This window comes from Eschrichtius robustus, chromosome 2, assembly GCF_028021215.1.
Source record: "Eschrichtius robustus isolate mEscRob2 chromosome 2, mEscRob2.pri, whole genome shotgun sequence".
In the NCBI taxonomy this organism is placed as follows: Eukaryota; Metazoa; Chordata; class Mammalia; order Artiodactyla; family Eschrichtiidae; genus Eschrichtius; species Eschrichtius robustus.
Genome location: NC_090825.1, coordinates 115,685,352 through 115,700,226, shown reverse-complemented (window position 1 = coordinate 115,700,226; position 14,875 = coordinate 115,685,352). Strand labels below are relative to the sequence as shown.

Below are 14,875 nucleotides of genomic sequence, written 5' to 3'. Positions count from 1 at the left end.
AACATTTTAACTTAAAACTTTTCTCTTTTCCCATCGTCTCATACTGTGAATTTATATAGAACTGGGGGTGTTACAGACACAAGAGCACAGGCCAGGTGATCTAGGAGACACAGCAACCCTGCCACCAGATGCTATGTGACCCCCAGGCAAGTCTCTCAGCCTCTCTGTGTACTTGACATGGAGTTGGAAGAAAAATAACTTATGTGAGGCTGTGGACCGGGTACCTGTTCCAGCTCCAGCCATTTTGGGGATGCTGCCTGGGATCTGCCACAGAGCTGAGGGGGGAGGGTCCATAGTCAACCGCAGCATTTGAGCACCTGCTTGTGTTATCGGTCTGCTACATACCATAATGGGGGCTGGAGGAAAGGAGAGACTGGTCCTTGAACTCATGTGCAATCCAGTTGGGATAAGGAAACAGCTACCCATCCAAAGTAGATGGGAAAATATATTTATAGGGCTGTAGAAATTTGTCTGTTAATTCATTCACTCACTCTTTCCAAAAGCATCTGATGAGTGCTGGCTCTCCAAGACACTGTGCTGGATGTGGGAGATTCCAAGGTAATCCTATTTGCAGATCCTATTTTCAAGCCTTTTACACATCAGAGCAGGGGAACTGACAAGACAGTCAATAAGAACAGTGCAGTGTGATGAGTACTGTACAATAATTGTAATAATAACCCTCATTTACTGAGCCCCTACTGTGTGCCAAGTACTACTGTGCCCCTACTGTGTGCAAATACATTCATAATTCATTTAATTCTTCACTAGCTACGTGACCTTGGGCTTAACCTCTCTGGGGCTCACTATCTACATCTGTAACATGAAAAGGTGGAGCACCTACCTCACAAGGAATGAGATAATCCATGTGAAAGCATTGTGCCTGATAAATAGAACTCAAAAAAGTGAGCAGTTACAGCATATGGTTTTTGTAGAGAATTTGGACAATACAGATAGTTATAAAGAAGAAAATTAAAATCTTTAAAATCCCATTCTCAAACTTCCAAACTACTCCCTGTACATCTGTGCACATGAGAATCTATGGGTATGTATAATTTTATATAAGTGAGGTCAGAGACTGCTTATCAAAGTGTAAGTCACAGACACTTTTCAACGTCCATGAGTAGAGCTCAAAATACATTGTCCTTTTTATCAGCTGCATAACATGGACTTGTATGAATGTATATTCCTACATACATAGTTTATTTAACCAGTTCTGTATTGATGGGTATTTGGTTATCTTCCTGTTTTTCTCTGAGCCAAGTTTTAAGGCAGTGAGGAGGTGACTGGGGGTAGGATGTGCCGAAGAGCTGCCCGAGTGGTGGGTGGAGTAGGGAAAGCACCCCCTAAACATTCTTGTAACCACATACCCCACCCTGCCCCAGGAAGTGCCCAGCCAACCTGCTGTCCTGCAAACTTCAGTGTGGCACTGGGTGGACCTTCCCCTTCCTCCCCTCCCAGGAAGATCTCTGAACCGTCAAGGCCTCTCCATTTGCTTTGGCTCCATTATCCTGGGGCTGGGGGGGGGGGTGAATGGTACAGTCATTCCTTGCTAAGTGCTTGAATTAGACTAATAGGTCATCTGTGCTTTTCTCTGAAGAAGGTCCAAATTCCTGGTAAACAACCAGACCACTCTCCCAGCCTAGGGCCCAGAGCCAAGACTCGGGGTGGGGGCACACAGTGGCTGGACTGAAGCTTTTAATGGTATCCTGGCTGGCCGGGATGGTTAATGCCATTAGACTAGTTTCTGGGTAATGAGGTGGGAAGGGCTGCTGGCAGCAGTGATAAGCAGAGAGCACTGAATTACAGGTCTCTGCATGGCCGGGGTGGAGCAGACCGTCTTTTAAACAACTATCTTCAAATTCACCCATTCAATCATGTATTCATTCAACAAACCTTAGCAATGCTCTGTTCCAGGCTGTATTTTTCAAGGTCTGTCCCTGCGCATTCATGAGCTACCATTTTGGTGAAGGGGCAGCCCAGGACTTTGGCAGCTAGACCTCAGCTTTAGGCACTTGGGACTCTTCAGTTATCCTGGTTGATTTGAACACTCAGCTGTTTGACCTTGGCAAATATTCTTTATCCCTCTGAGCCACCATTTCCTCATCTCCAGAGGGATCCCAGTAGGAGTACTTAAAAGGTTGCAGTTTTTGTTTTGCTTTTGTTTTTAATAAATACAACATCAGCAATTTAATTTCAGTCAAAAAACAAATTAGCAATATCAACTAATGTTTATATCAAATGGTTTTGGTTGGCAATTTTTTTGGCTTATTTCTATAAAAGCTTATAAGCATGAGGAATGTATGTTCATTTTGATCTCCATGTATATTTATGTTAGATAACAGTAAAAATATTTAAAACAATCAGGGTTGTTTGAAGATTGGAAATAATTACAACACTTAACGTAGTGCCTGATACAGGATGAACACTCAATAAATGGCAGCTATTACTATTATTACTTCTGGGAGGGGATCTGTGGATACTATGTATTCTGCTCCCTGCCCTGGAACAGTGGTGGGTGATGGTGCTGGCTCTGCCTCCAATTGTGGGCTGAATTCTGGGTGGGGCTGGTCTGGGAGACTCGCTATTCAAGCTCTGAACTCCAGGATGGAAACCAGAGCTCTGGGTCTGTAGCTCAGGCTCTGAGGGACCTTGGACCAGGCATGGAATCAAAGACAGTCAGTGTCTTAGTCAAGGGTCTTTTGGCTGCAAGTAACAGAAACATTGGAATTACTTAGTAAAAAGGGAATGTCATGCAACTGAATCCCAGGAAGTTCAGCTGGGCCTTGCCGGGAATAGGACTGGAAAGTCAGGAACCAGTCTTGAGCCCTGTCTGTTGAAGGCCTAGACATCTTGGGCCATCTACTTCATTGTCTCTGTAGACCTACTTCCTTTGCATGACCTTCCAGGACCAGCATCTTCAACTAAATGACCTCCCATCCCAATTCCAAATTCATGGAAAATCTGATTGTTTGTGCACAGGTTCTAGATTGGCTTTCCTGGGTTAAGGGTCCATCCCAGGCTTATCAGCTGGGTAAAAGAAACATAGATCCACATGCTACTAAAGTAATTACAGGGCCCCAGGCCTGTTAGTGGAGGGCAGTTCTCAGAGAAGGCAGTGTGTCTCAGCAGGACTCCAAGAGCATAGACTCTTGGCAGGGAATTAAGGTAGATCTTAATCACCCAAGGTCCAGCTTTGCTTCTTTTGTGGCTTCCTTCCTAGTCTAGGAGTGTCTTCTCTGAGCTTCCTTCTTGGATGCCCTCAGGGATAGGAATGTAGGAACATAGGCCCTGTTGTGGCTCCTTTGGGTCTGAGAACCATCCTGAGAGCTAGATGGAGGTTCTTTATGGCTGCAGAAGGAGGCTTTGCTGCTGTGGGGCTTGCTAGATTTCTGGTCCCAACAGTTGAAGAGTAAGGCAAAGTGAAGGGGATCAGAATATGCCACTCCAAAATATGCCACTTTGGCATAAGGTTTATTTTTACCTGAAGGCAATTAAGAACCAACAGGAAGAGTTCTGTGCCCTTGCCTTACGTGCCTGAAAGGGCATAAATGAAGATGAGGAGTCAACACCAAGATAAGTTTGCATAGACAGACCTTACTAAAATAGCCCTTATCTTCCATTAGTTTCCCCCATATATTTCCTAGTCACTTCTGCACAATTTATTGTTCCTTGGGGCCCAAACCCTCTATCCTTTGTTAAAAGGGTATATAAGGCCCCTAGTCTAACCCCAAGTCCTATATGAGTTTTACTTCTTTTCTGTAAACTCCCATGCAGGTAAATATTAATAAAAATTGTGCCTTATCTCCTGTTAATACGTTTTTTGTTAGCTTAATTAACAGGCCTCCAGTTACTGACCCTAAGAGGGTAGAAGAAAAGGTTTGTTCTCCCCAACAAAAGCACTGCCACTTCCTTGGCTGATAACCCTCCATCTTTGCCTCTATATCCCATCTTACCAATAGTCATAGGCTCTCACTCTCATTTCCTCTCATGGAATCTTGGGTTCTCAGAAATTCCAGTCTCTTTTCAGCATCTTTGTTTCTCTCAGGAGGATGCCTATTCACATGGGAGATTTGGTCCAATAGAATTCCACCTTCAGGTGCTGAGCTGGTCAAGGGCTTATCTGACATACTGTGGGAGTTGTGGGAGTGGAGGAGACAATAATAATAACTAACATTTATTAAGAGTTTAATGTGTGCCAAGCACCAGGCTAATGGCTTAAAGAGCATTGTCTCGTTTACTTTTCAGAAGTATCCTCTTTTATTTTCCTTGTTTTACAAGGGGATATAACAAAGCTAAGCAGCTTGTCCAAGGTTACAGGGCTAACAAGTGGCTGATCTAGGAATCAAATCTCAATCTCCCTGACTCCCAGGCGCAATCTTTGATCTACGTCACGTCTGTCCAGTGTTGGGGTGAGATGCCACTACCTAAATTTCAACAGAGGCTGTGATGAGGAGTGTGGGGTCAGAGAGCTCTTTTAAGCTACAGGCATGACTTCCTAGAAGAGAAGGTATTTGGACTGGACCTGGCATGAGTAGGGTTTATCAGGCAGAAATTGGGGGAAGGGCATCCCAAAAATCAGAGTGGGCAAATGCAGACTAGAAAGGGCAGGGAGTGCTGGGAGGATGACAAGTAGTCTGTTGTGACTGGAGTTCTTTGAGGGGAGGTGTTGTCAGGTCTTCCTGTCGCTCAACTCCCTACCCCACTGTCCAGGGGGAGGGTTCTCCTCTGGGGACACACCCAACTGCAGAGCTACTGTTGTGAAAGCCAGGCCCTGTGGATCAGGCAGGAGTCCTGGGAAACTGGTGTGCAGAATTCTGGCTTGGCATGCTTGGCGTCCCTGGCCATGGGGAGCTCCGTGGCCTGTGGACCCCTCGGTGACGTCCCAGGGTGCAGAGATCAGCGTGTGGGTGAGAGGATGAAGTGAGTCTGTGTCTGGCCTGGAACAGTGACAAGCAGGAAGGGATAGCCTATCCCCCACAGAGGGATACCAGCAAATAGCCACTCCCTCCCTCCCCACCCCCATGCTGATTTACCAGTTGCTGTGGTCAACTGAAGTGTCAGGGCGTTCGTTCCAAGAGTCCGGTCTTCCCAGACTTTGGTTGGCTTTGGGGTTCCCGTGGAGACTTCTTCCTGCTGCACCTACTGTGGACTGGGTATGGCAGCAGTAGGTTGGCATAGAAATGAAGACAAGTTTTATGGTGGAGATAGACAAATAATAGAGACATCATTTTTTGAGTACTTGATATGTGTTGAACATTGCACTGAGAGCTTTGCATGTGTATCCTTTTTAAAGCTGAGTTGCCTCATGGGCTTGTCTCCACATGGTATCATCTGGCATCCATAATATTTGAAAAAAATTTTAAAATAACTATTGCACAGTCCTTTGAAAAAAGTACACAGCAAAACTTGAAATCCTCTTTCCCCATCTATCTCCCTGTATTGTATACACAAAGCAGCCATCTCCACAGAATCTCTTCTCTCAACATGATCCTCAGAGGAGAGATTTACACCATGAATATATATAGTTAATATTTTTTCTTTGTCTCACATGTGTAAGTAATCCAATTTAAACTTCCTCACGGTCCTCTGAGGGCATACACTATTATCCCCATTTTACAGATGGAGAAACAGATGTCCAGAAATGAATTATTGCCCAAGGTCACACAGCTAATCACTGGCAAGTGTTTTTGAAGTAGGATTTGTGCTTGTTGTGAAAGTGCATGTGATCTAGGGTCTGTGAGACTCTTGAGGAAGAGGCAGTTAATTCACTGTGGGGGGCTTCATGGAGGAGGCAGTGTTTGAGTAGAAACCTCAAGGGACAAAGAGAAGCTCAACAGATAGAAATGGGCATAGAAGTGTTTCTTAGGAAGGGAGGAAAGCCTGAGAGATGAGCGTATTGTATTGTGGGATATCAGAAGAGAGGCAGTCTCATTTCTCCACATCTCATGGCTTCCTCTCAGTGGTGGTGGGCTTGGCATTTAAGAGACTTGCCTCATTCCCCAACTTTGCCCCAGGCAGAGTCTGCCTGTGCCCTTTAAGAGCCTCCATCACAAAGCCTCCTTGTGTCTTCTGAAAGAGACCATCTAATTCAGGCTGGTTGCGTACCCTCCACTTCCCTCCCGCACATTGGAGAAGAGAGGGAGATGTGGTGAAGGAGCCCAGAAATGAACCCCCTCTTAGGCCAAATCAAATACAGTTAATTCTTCAGGAATTACATGTCAAGAGTGTCTTAGGGAACACAGCTCTCTGGCTGTTCAATGGAAGCATGTTGTAGTGAAAAGAGCACAATGGAAAGTGGATTCAGCCTTTGCATCTCAGCAAAACTACTTATCAGCTGGATGAATTCAAGCAAATTGCTTTATCTTGCCAAGCTTCAGTCTCTTGATCTAAAAAATCATGGGCCCTATTGCCAAAAAGCCATGTCTGGTAGGTTTGTCAGAGAGGGAGAAGAAATGGCTGTCTGGGGATATACTGATCTAATATTTACTTCAGTGTTGGGTGTCAGGGACTTGTTAAATCCAGTTTTCTCCTGCAGGAAGTGGACAGTATGAGATCTCAGGAGCTTGAGGTGGGAAGGTGACTCCCAGCAAGCAGAAGGAAAGAGAGGAGGTGCTAGATGAAGCAGGGACAGAGACGTTTCTCTTGTTGCCATGCTGGAACAATTCTGTGAACCTCTCCCAGCCTCAGTTTCCTCACTTTCAAATGCCAATTCAACTTAATGAATATTGGCCAGACACTTGCATTGCCATTTCATCTGTTTAATTTTTTTTAATTTATTTATTTTATTTATTTATTTTTGGCTGCATTGGGTCTTCTTTGCTGCGCTTGGCCTTTCTCTACTTGTGGCAAGCGGGGGCTACTCTTCGTTGCAGTGTGCGGGCTTCTCATTGCAGTGGCCTGTCTTGTTGCGGAGCATGGGCTCTAGAGCGCAGGCTCAGCAGTTGTGGCGCATGGGCTTAGCTGCTCTGTGGCATGTGGGATCTTCCTGGACCAGGGCTTGAACCCGTGTCCCCTGCATTGGCAGGCGGATTCTTAACCACTGCGCCACCGGGGAAGTCCCATCTGTTTAATTTTTAAATGTATTTTTTTCATATTCTCCTTCAGCCCAGAAGAGATTTCAGGTGGCTTATAAAACTACACAATACAGGGGCTTCCCTGGTGGCGCAGTGGTTGGGAATCTGCCTGCCAATGCAGGGGACACGGGTTCGAGCCCTGGTCTGGGGAGATCCCGCATGCCGCGGAGCAACTAAGCCCGTGCGCCACAACTACTGAGCCTGCGCGTCTGGAGCCTGTGCTCCACAATGGGAGAGGCCGCGACGGCGAGAGCCCCGCACACCGCGATGAAGAGTGGCCCCCGCTCGCCGCAGCTGGAGAGGGCCCTCGCACAAAAACGAAGACCCAGCACAGGCAAAAATGAATAAATAAATAAATTTATAGAGAAAAAAAAGTACACAATACAACAAAGTGAATATAAAGGCACAGAAACCAAGGTGAAGAGAGAACAGTGAATGACAGCCGGATCATTTCACTAATCTGTAATGCATGTGAACATGTCCTGCCCAGATGAATACCATTGCCACAAAACCCCTAGTATATCATGCTTGCAGGTAGTAGGGCTTGGAAAATGTATCTTAGAGCTAAAGGTAACACTTCTGTTTTACAAATGAAACTGAAGTTAAGTCCTGCTCTGGTTCCAGCATATAATATGCATGTGCCTGAATGAGGGAGAGGGAGGAGAAACCCTTTGTAAATTATACAGAGTACAAAGTTTGGGTCCCCTGTGTTTGGCAAGAGACCACAGGCAGCTGCCTCTGCTTCCTCGGCTGCGGGGACCGCTTGATTGAAATGGCCAACCAGGAGAGGGGAGGCAGAAGAGGAGAGACAGAAATTAGCATTTCAATAAGTTATCCTGCCACTAAAATTGATTGAGTGCTTGTTATGTGTCAGCTAGTCTGCTCAGCACTTCGCATTTACTATATTTCCTATTTAGTGTAGTGTAAATTACATGTTGGAGGGTAGGTAGCCTAGGAGTTAAGGGCAAAAGCTTGGGTAGGAGGGGTGGGAGTCCTGCCTCCCTCATTTGCTTGCTACAATCCTTGGTTATTGCCTATGTTCCTTCACCTGCGAACCCCAATTTATCTGCTTCCTGGGTCGTGGTAGCGAATCAGTAAGCTAAAGCATGTTAAGTGCGTGGCCCAATGTTAGCACACAGTAAACAACAACATAAACAACAGCACACGTTTTTGAGTGATAAGGGCGGCAGGGGCGTCCTATCCTGAAACACTATCCACCCCACCTCCCACCCCCATAGCAGGTCTCTCGGTTTAGTTCGAGTGGTAGCCGGCGCGGGTTCTGCCCCGGCGCGGGCTCCGCGGTGGGGAAGCCGCAGGCGGCGTGCGGAGGAGGCGCGCCGCCTAATGCAGTTGTCAGTTAATTAGAGGAGAAGGTTATGTCATTAACGGCGGGATCGAAGCAAAGGGAATTAAGAGGCTCTGGCAGCGCTGCTGCCACGCTCTCTGCGCGGGCCGCAGGCCGAATTCAACAAAAATTCGATACGCATTAGCGCACTATCAGCGGCTGCCCGGGACGCGGGGCCGCCGAGCGCGGGAGCTGATGCGCCTAGGTTGGGCGGCCCCGCGAGGGACGCGGTGCCTTGCTGGGAAGGGCCTACGCCGCCCGGAGCCCCTGCGAGTGGTGGGGGGATGCCGGGCGTGGGATGCGGGATGTCCTCTCAGGCGAGTTTCGTGGCCTGACCCTGGGGAGGCTGGGGGCACGGTGGCTGGCTCCTCGCCAGGCCCCCTCACACTGACTTTAGTCACAAGGAAGCCAAGTTGACCTTCCCAGACTAGGCCAGGCCACGATGTAACCCACCCTTCCAGTACTGACTTCTTCATGGCCTTTATCATAGCGTCATTTCATGGTGGTCTGTACAACTTTCTTATCAATGTCTTTTCCCCAACCAGACTGTAAACTGCAGGAGGGCAGGGACTGTGGGAGTCTGCCTTGTTTATCTGCACTCACAGAGCCTGGCACATGGTAGGTGCTTAGTAAATATCAATATTTGCAGACAGAATGAATCTCCTCAGCAACCCAGTGAGTTGGTAGAGTGAGGAAATTGAGGCTCAAAGAAATGAAGTGACAGGCCCAAGATCACACCAGTTTCCGCCAAAGAAACCCCAAGCTCTTTCCTTAAGCAAATCACCTCATCTGTCTGAATCTTGTTTTCCTGTCTGGGGAAAATTAGTTAGACCTGCCTCCAAACTATGTGCCAGGGACTGTGCACTTCTTTTAGATTTGCTCCTTTAATTCTCACAACAACACGGTAAGACAGAAATTGTTTTATAAAGGTGGAATTTGATACTAGCAAGAACTGGGCCCATCATTTGCCTGTTTGCCCTCAGATCCATTGCTCCCCTTATGATACTCCGTGTCGCAAATGGGTTCCCCTGACCCCTCTACCCCAAACCCACCTCCCAGCAGGCAACATTTCCCAGGCTTCCTTGTCGCTGAATTTTGTTTGGGTTTGGCCAATGGGAGCCACTGGCTCGAGATTAGGGGGCTGAGGACAGGAGGAAACAGGGGACCCTCAGCCTTGGCAGCTTCTGGGCTCCATCTCCCTTACTTTGGACTCCAGACCAGGGATGGTAGTGGTTTCCTGCTCTTGCTAATCTCTGGGTCACCTCACTTTCCCCTGTTTGGCTTCTTGGTTCTTCCATTACCTGAGTGGCCGCAGTATTAAATTCTCTGTATTAAATTCCCTCTGTTTGGATGGGGTAGGAGGGGAATATAGGAGATGTAACAGGTAATAATACAGTTCTTTTTCTTTTTTAAATAAATAAATAAATAAATCCCCTCTGTTTGAAATACTAAGAGTGAATTCATTTTCCTGATTACTCTTTTTTTAAAAAATTTTATTTATTTATTTATTTATGGCTGTGTTGGGTCTTCGTTTCTGTGTGAGGGCTTTCTCTAGTTGCGGCAAGTGGGGGCCACTCTTCATCGCGGTGCGCGGGCCTCTCACTATCGCGGCCTCCCTTGTTGCGGAGCACAGGCTCCAGACGCGCAGGCTCAGTAATTGTGACTCACGGGCCCAGTTGCTCCGCGGCATGTGGGATCTCCCCAGACCAGGGCTCGAACCCGTGTCCCCTGCACTGGCAGGCAGATTCTCAACCACTGCGCCACAAGGGAAGCCCTTTCCTGATTACTCTTAAGAGCCGTGATTGGAATCCAGATCTGTCTGACTACAGACGTGCATTTGAAGTTTTTTTTAACAGAAGATGATAGTGGGGCAAAGCAGTAAAAGTGATAACCATTTAACCACCCTGCCCAGAGAGCTCTTCCCAGGTCCCTTTTGTGAGAGAAATTAGTTTTAGAGATGATGATCCACTCATAAAGCCTATTCATAATTTATTATGTTTAAGAAATTCTGCTTTCCATAGCTAAAATATTGTTTATACCTGTAAATGAAGATATTAATAACATCTACTTACCAGAGTTGTTTTGATGATTAAATGAACTAATGTATGCCAAACCTTTGGTATGTGGTAGATGTTCAATGATAGCTTCAAAACCTGGTTAATTTTTAGTACCTTCAGTTTTCTCAGCTTGGTGATCCTGGAGTGTGGAGGACAGCTGCTCTGTCTTTCATTCCTTCGAATTCTTCTTATCACATTGTAGATTCATCTTGCCCATTGGACCAGTGAGTGAGAAGTAGTAATCAGATGGCTGGCCTGGCAGCTACAGTCCACAGATGTGTACAGTGAATGTTAGATCTGAGTGAATGCTTCTAAATCAATTGGACCTCCCTCGAGACTTGGCTGGCAATGAATGAGAGTGTGAGGTGCTTTTGACACACACATGCAGCATCTGATTTGAGTGAAAATGTCTGCTCAACAGTCCCGAGGGCAGTTTTCTCCTGATTGATTTGCAACTTTCGATCTTAATGGAAAAGAAGCCAAATGTAAAGGAGGTAGTTTTCTCAGTGAACAAGAAATCTTGTTGTGCTTTCCTTTCTGAACTTGAGGGGTTGGGGAGAAGTACCATCTCCTATTACCGGCAAAGGGGCTACAGAGGCCAAACTTTGCTAGAGAAAGGTGTTTAAAGGTGGGGGTGGGAGTTGGGGAGAGGAGCTTCTTAACCCACACAACTCCCAATGACTCGGGAGAACCAGGAGACCAGAAACTGCCCTTGATGCAGTCCAGTTGCAGACAGCAGATTAGGTCTTCAGCTACCACAGTCTAGAGCCTGGGGCTGGGAGTCCCACCTGTGCCCTTGGACATTTTCACTCAAATCAGATGCTGGATGCATGTGCCAAAAGCACCTCACACTCTCATTCATTGCCAGCCAAGTCTCGAGGGAGGTCCAATTGATTTAGAAGCATTTGCTCAGATCTAACCTTCGATGTACACATCTTCTGTGGATTGTAGCTGCCAGGTCAGCCGTCTGATTACTACTTCTCACTCACTGGTCCAATGGGCAAGGTGAATCTACAATGTGATAAGAAGAATTCGAGGCCCTTCATTTGAACTTGCCCTGACTACTGCACAGGTTGCTAGGGACTCATATGAGTCATTGATGTAAATGCAATTTAAAGAAGTTTGTAGACCTTACAAATATATTTGAGGTTATGGTTTTAAGCTAGAACAGTAGCTAAAAAACTGCTTTTTACTGTAATAGCATAAGTCTCCTACTCCTAGAAGTTAAGAGCACAGGATTTGGAGTCAAATAGACCCAGGTTCCAATCCTAGCTCACCGTGATGTGACTACTCAATCTTTCTGAGCCTCAGATTTCTCATCTGTAGGACAGGAATGATAATGCCTATTTAGAAGGGTTGTGAAGATTAAATAAGATACTAAGGTGAGAGCTTAAGAAATGGTAGCCATGATAGAATTGTTCACAAATTTATCTGCCAACTAATATTTTGGAAATAGGGAGTCTGGTCAACTAGGTCATTATAGTCTTCAGAACTCTCTAATATTCATACTGTGGTTTGTCATCTATGGTCCACTTCTCTAGGAACTGTTCCCACTCATAGTTCTTGCCAAATAACTAGACCTGGGCAGCCATGTTTGTGCCATATGACCCTGTCCCCTTGGCCATTTGTTGGTTGGACCACGAGTGAACACTTAACCTAAGCTAGACAAATCAGATTCCTCTCTTGGGAACTGAAGCAGTCAATTGAGGGGAGTCATGTAGACTCCAGAACTAGTACAGCTGATGGATGAGCTGAGGAAACTGATATGGAGAAGTACAGAGAGATGTACAAAGAAGAAGCTATTTAGCTTTAGTCTATGTGAAAATGATGGGAATGGACTTGTTCCTGATGATTTTTTCAGTTCCATAAGGCCTAGCCATGCTAATTTCCTGTCCTTGAAGTCTATGCAGTCTACACACCCAACCATTAGTACTCACCTTTTCTTACACTAGCACGAGTGCCTCTCTTTTCCTTGCAACCCAAAGAGACTACTCTAGGATAAGGGCAATGTTGTCCCTTTATAAGGTAAAACACACTTCTTTAAAAACTCGAATGGTTTTCTTACAAATGAGCTTATATACTCAAAACACACCCATACCTCAGTTAACTAGTAAGCACAAATCAGTAAGACCAGTTATGAAGTAGAGTATCAACAAACTAGTTGAGAAACTTTTTTCCCCCATGTTTTCTTGAATATTTTGTCATTATATGGAAAGGCTCAAAATGTTTGATTTGCAACAGCACCTGGAAGTTCTCAAAAAAATTGTATTATATGATCATGTAGTTTCTAAAGGGATATTGAGGACCTAAGGATGGGTGGGGTTAGAGGACTTACACTGAGCTAATTAAAGAAACAGGGCAGGGAAGGCAATTCCCTGGCGGTCCAAGGTCCAGTCGTTAGGACTTCACACTTTCACTGCTGAGGGCCTGGGTTCAATCCCTGGTTGGGGAACTAAGCCGCATGGTGTGGCCAAAAAAAAAAAAAAAAAAAAAAAAATTGTAAAAAAAATAAACAGGGAAAAGCTATCTGAGAGTATATAATTATAAATGTCTATTCTCCCCATCAGTAAAGTGGGGATAATAATGTACCCACTTCATATCATTGATCCAAGTATTAAATGAAGTAGTGCATGCAAATTCTTTGCCTGCTGCCTGGCATACAGATTAAAATCCATAAATGTTTTATTAGCTACAGTGATTATGAAAATGTGACAAAAGTTGGTGCTGGAGCCAGATTTTAAAGGAAAATGAGAGGGGGTATAGCTCAGTGGTAGAGCATTTGACTGCAGATCAAGAGGTCCCCGGTTCAAATCCGGGTGCCCCCTTGTCTACTTTTCTGGGCTTCCCTGGTGGTGCAGTGGTTAAGAATCCGCCTGCCAATGCAGGGAACATGGGTTCGAGCCCTGGTCCAGGAAGATCCCACATGCCACGGAGCAACTAAGCCCGCATACCACAACTACTGAGCCCACGTGCCACAACTACTGAAGCCCATGTGCCTAGAGCCTGTGCTCCACAACAAGAGAAGCCACCGCAATGAGAAGCCTGTGCACCGCAACGAAGAGTAACCTGCGCTCGCTGCAACTACAGAAAGCCCACGCGCAGCAACAAAGACCCAAAGCAGCCATAAATAAATAAATAAATAAATAAAATTTATTTTTTAAAAAAGGAAAATGCTCTAAAATTAAATTAAAATTAAAGTAAATGCTCTGATATCTACTCAGTAGCTTTGTGAGGGTAGGTACTGGGTCTTGATTGCTGTGGTTTTCATAGAGCTTAGTGCCTATTCGATAAGTAATTTTTGAATAATTACTGAGCCCTCAGTATGGTCATCACAGACTGAAAAGGAGTTTGAAAGCTTTGGAAAGTAAAATGGTGATTTTGAAGAGGATTCTAATTCTGGGGTAGAAGTATTGAAAAGTAGGTAGATGAGAAGGGTGGAGAGGAGGGGTTCATGGACTTAGAAGGTCAACATGAACACCCACAAATTCTTAAATTTTTTTCCAGAGTTTAAAGTCATGAGCTTAGTCAAGACATTCTAACATGATATGGGTTGAATTGCACCATCCCCCCAAATTTATATGTTGAAATCCTAACCTCCAGTACCTCAGAATGTGACCTTAGTTGGAAACAGGGCCATTTCAGATATGGTTAAGATGAGGACTACAATAGCCAAGACATGGAAGCAAACTAAATGTCCATCTACAGATGAATGGCTAAAGAAGATGTGTTATATATATATATATATATATATATATATATATATATATATATATATATATATATATATATATATATATATATATATATATATACAGTGGATTTTTACCCAGCCATAAAAAAGAATGAAATAATGGTATTTGCAGCAACGTGGATGGACCTAGAGATGATCATACTAAGTGAAGTAAGTGAGACAGAGAAAGACAAATATCATATGATCTCACTTATATGTGTAATCTAAAAAATTGATACAAGTGAACTTATTTACAAAACAGAAATAGACTCAGACACAGAAAACAAACTTTTGGTTACCAAAGGGGAAAGAGGGGGCAAGGACAAATTAGGAATTTGGGATTAATAGATCTACACTACTATATATAATATAAAATAGATAAGCAACAAGGACCTACTGTATAGCACAGGGACCTATATTCAATATCTTGTAATAACTTATGGAATCACTTTGCTGTACACTTTGCTGTTACAGAAACATTGTAAATCAACTACACCTCAATTAAAAAAAAAAAGATGAGGTCAAACTGGAGAAGGGTGGGCTTCGAATCCAGTACCTCTAGTGTCCTTATAAAAAGACAAAAACTGGACATAGACAAGCACACAGGGAGAATGTCGTGTGAAGATGAAGGCAGAGATCCAGGTGGTGATCCTATAAGCCAAGAACACCA

General features: G+C 44.8%; 1 non-coding gene across 1 annotated transcript; it reads left to right on the top strand.

Moving 5' to 3' along the window:
• Nucleotides 1–13,228: 13,228 nt before the first annotated feature.
• Nucleotides 13,229–13,300, top strand: TRNAC-GCA (transfer RNA cysteine (anticodon GCA)). The gene has a single exon. It is a non-coding gene; the product is annotated as a tRNA-Cys (tRNA).
• Nucleotides 13,301–14,875: the final 1,575 nt, after the last annotated feature.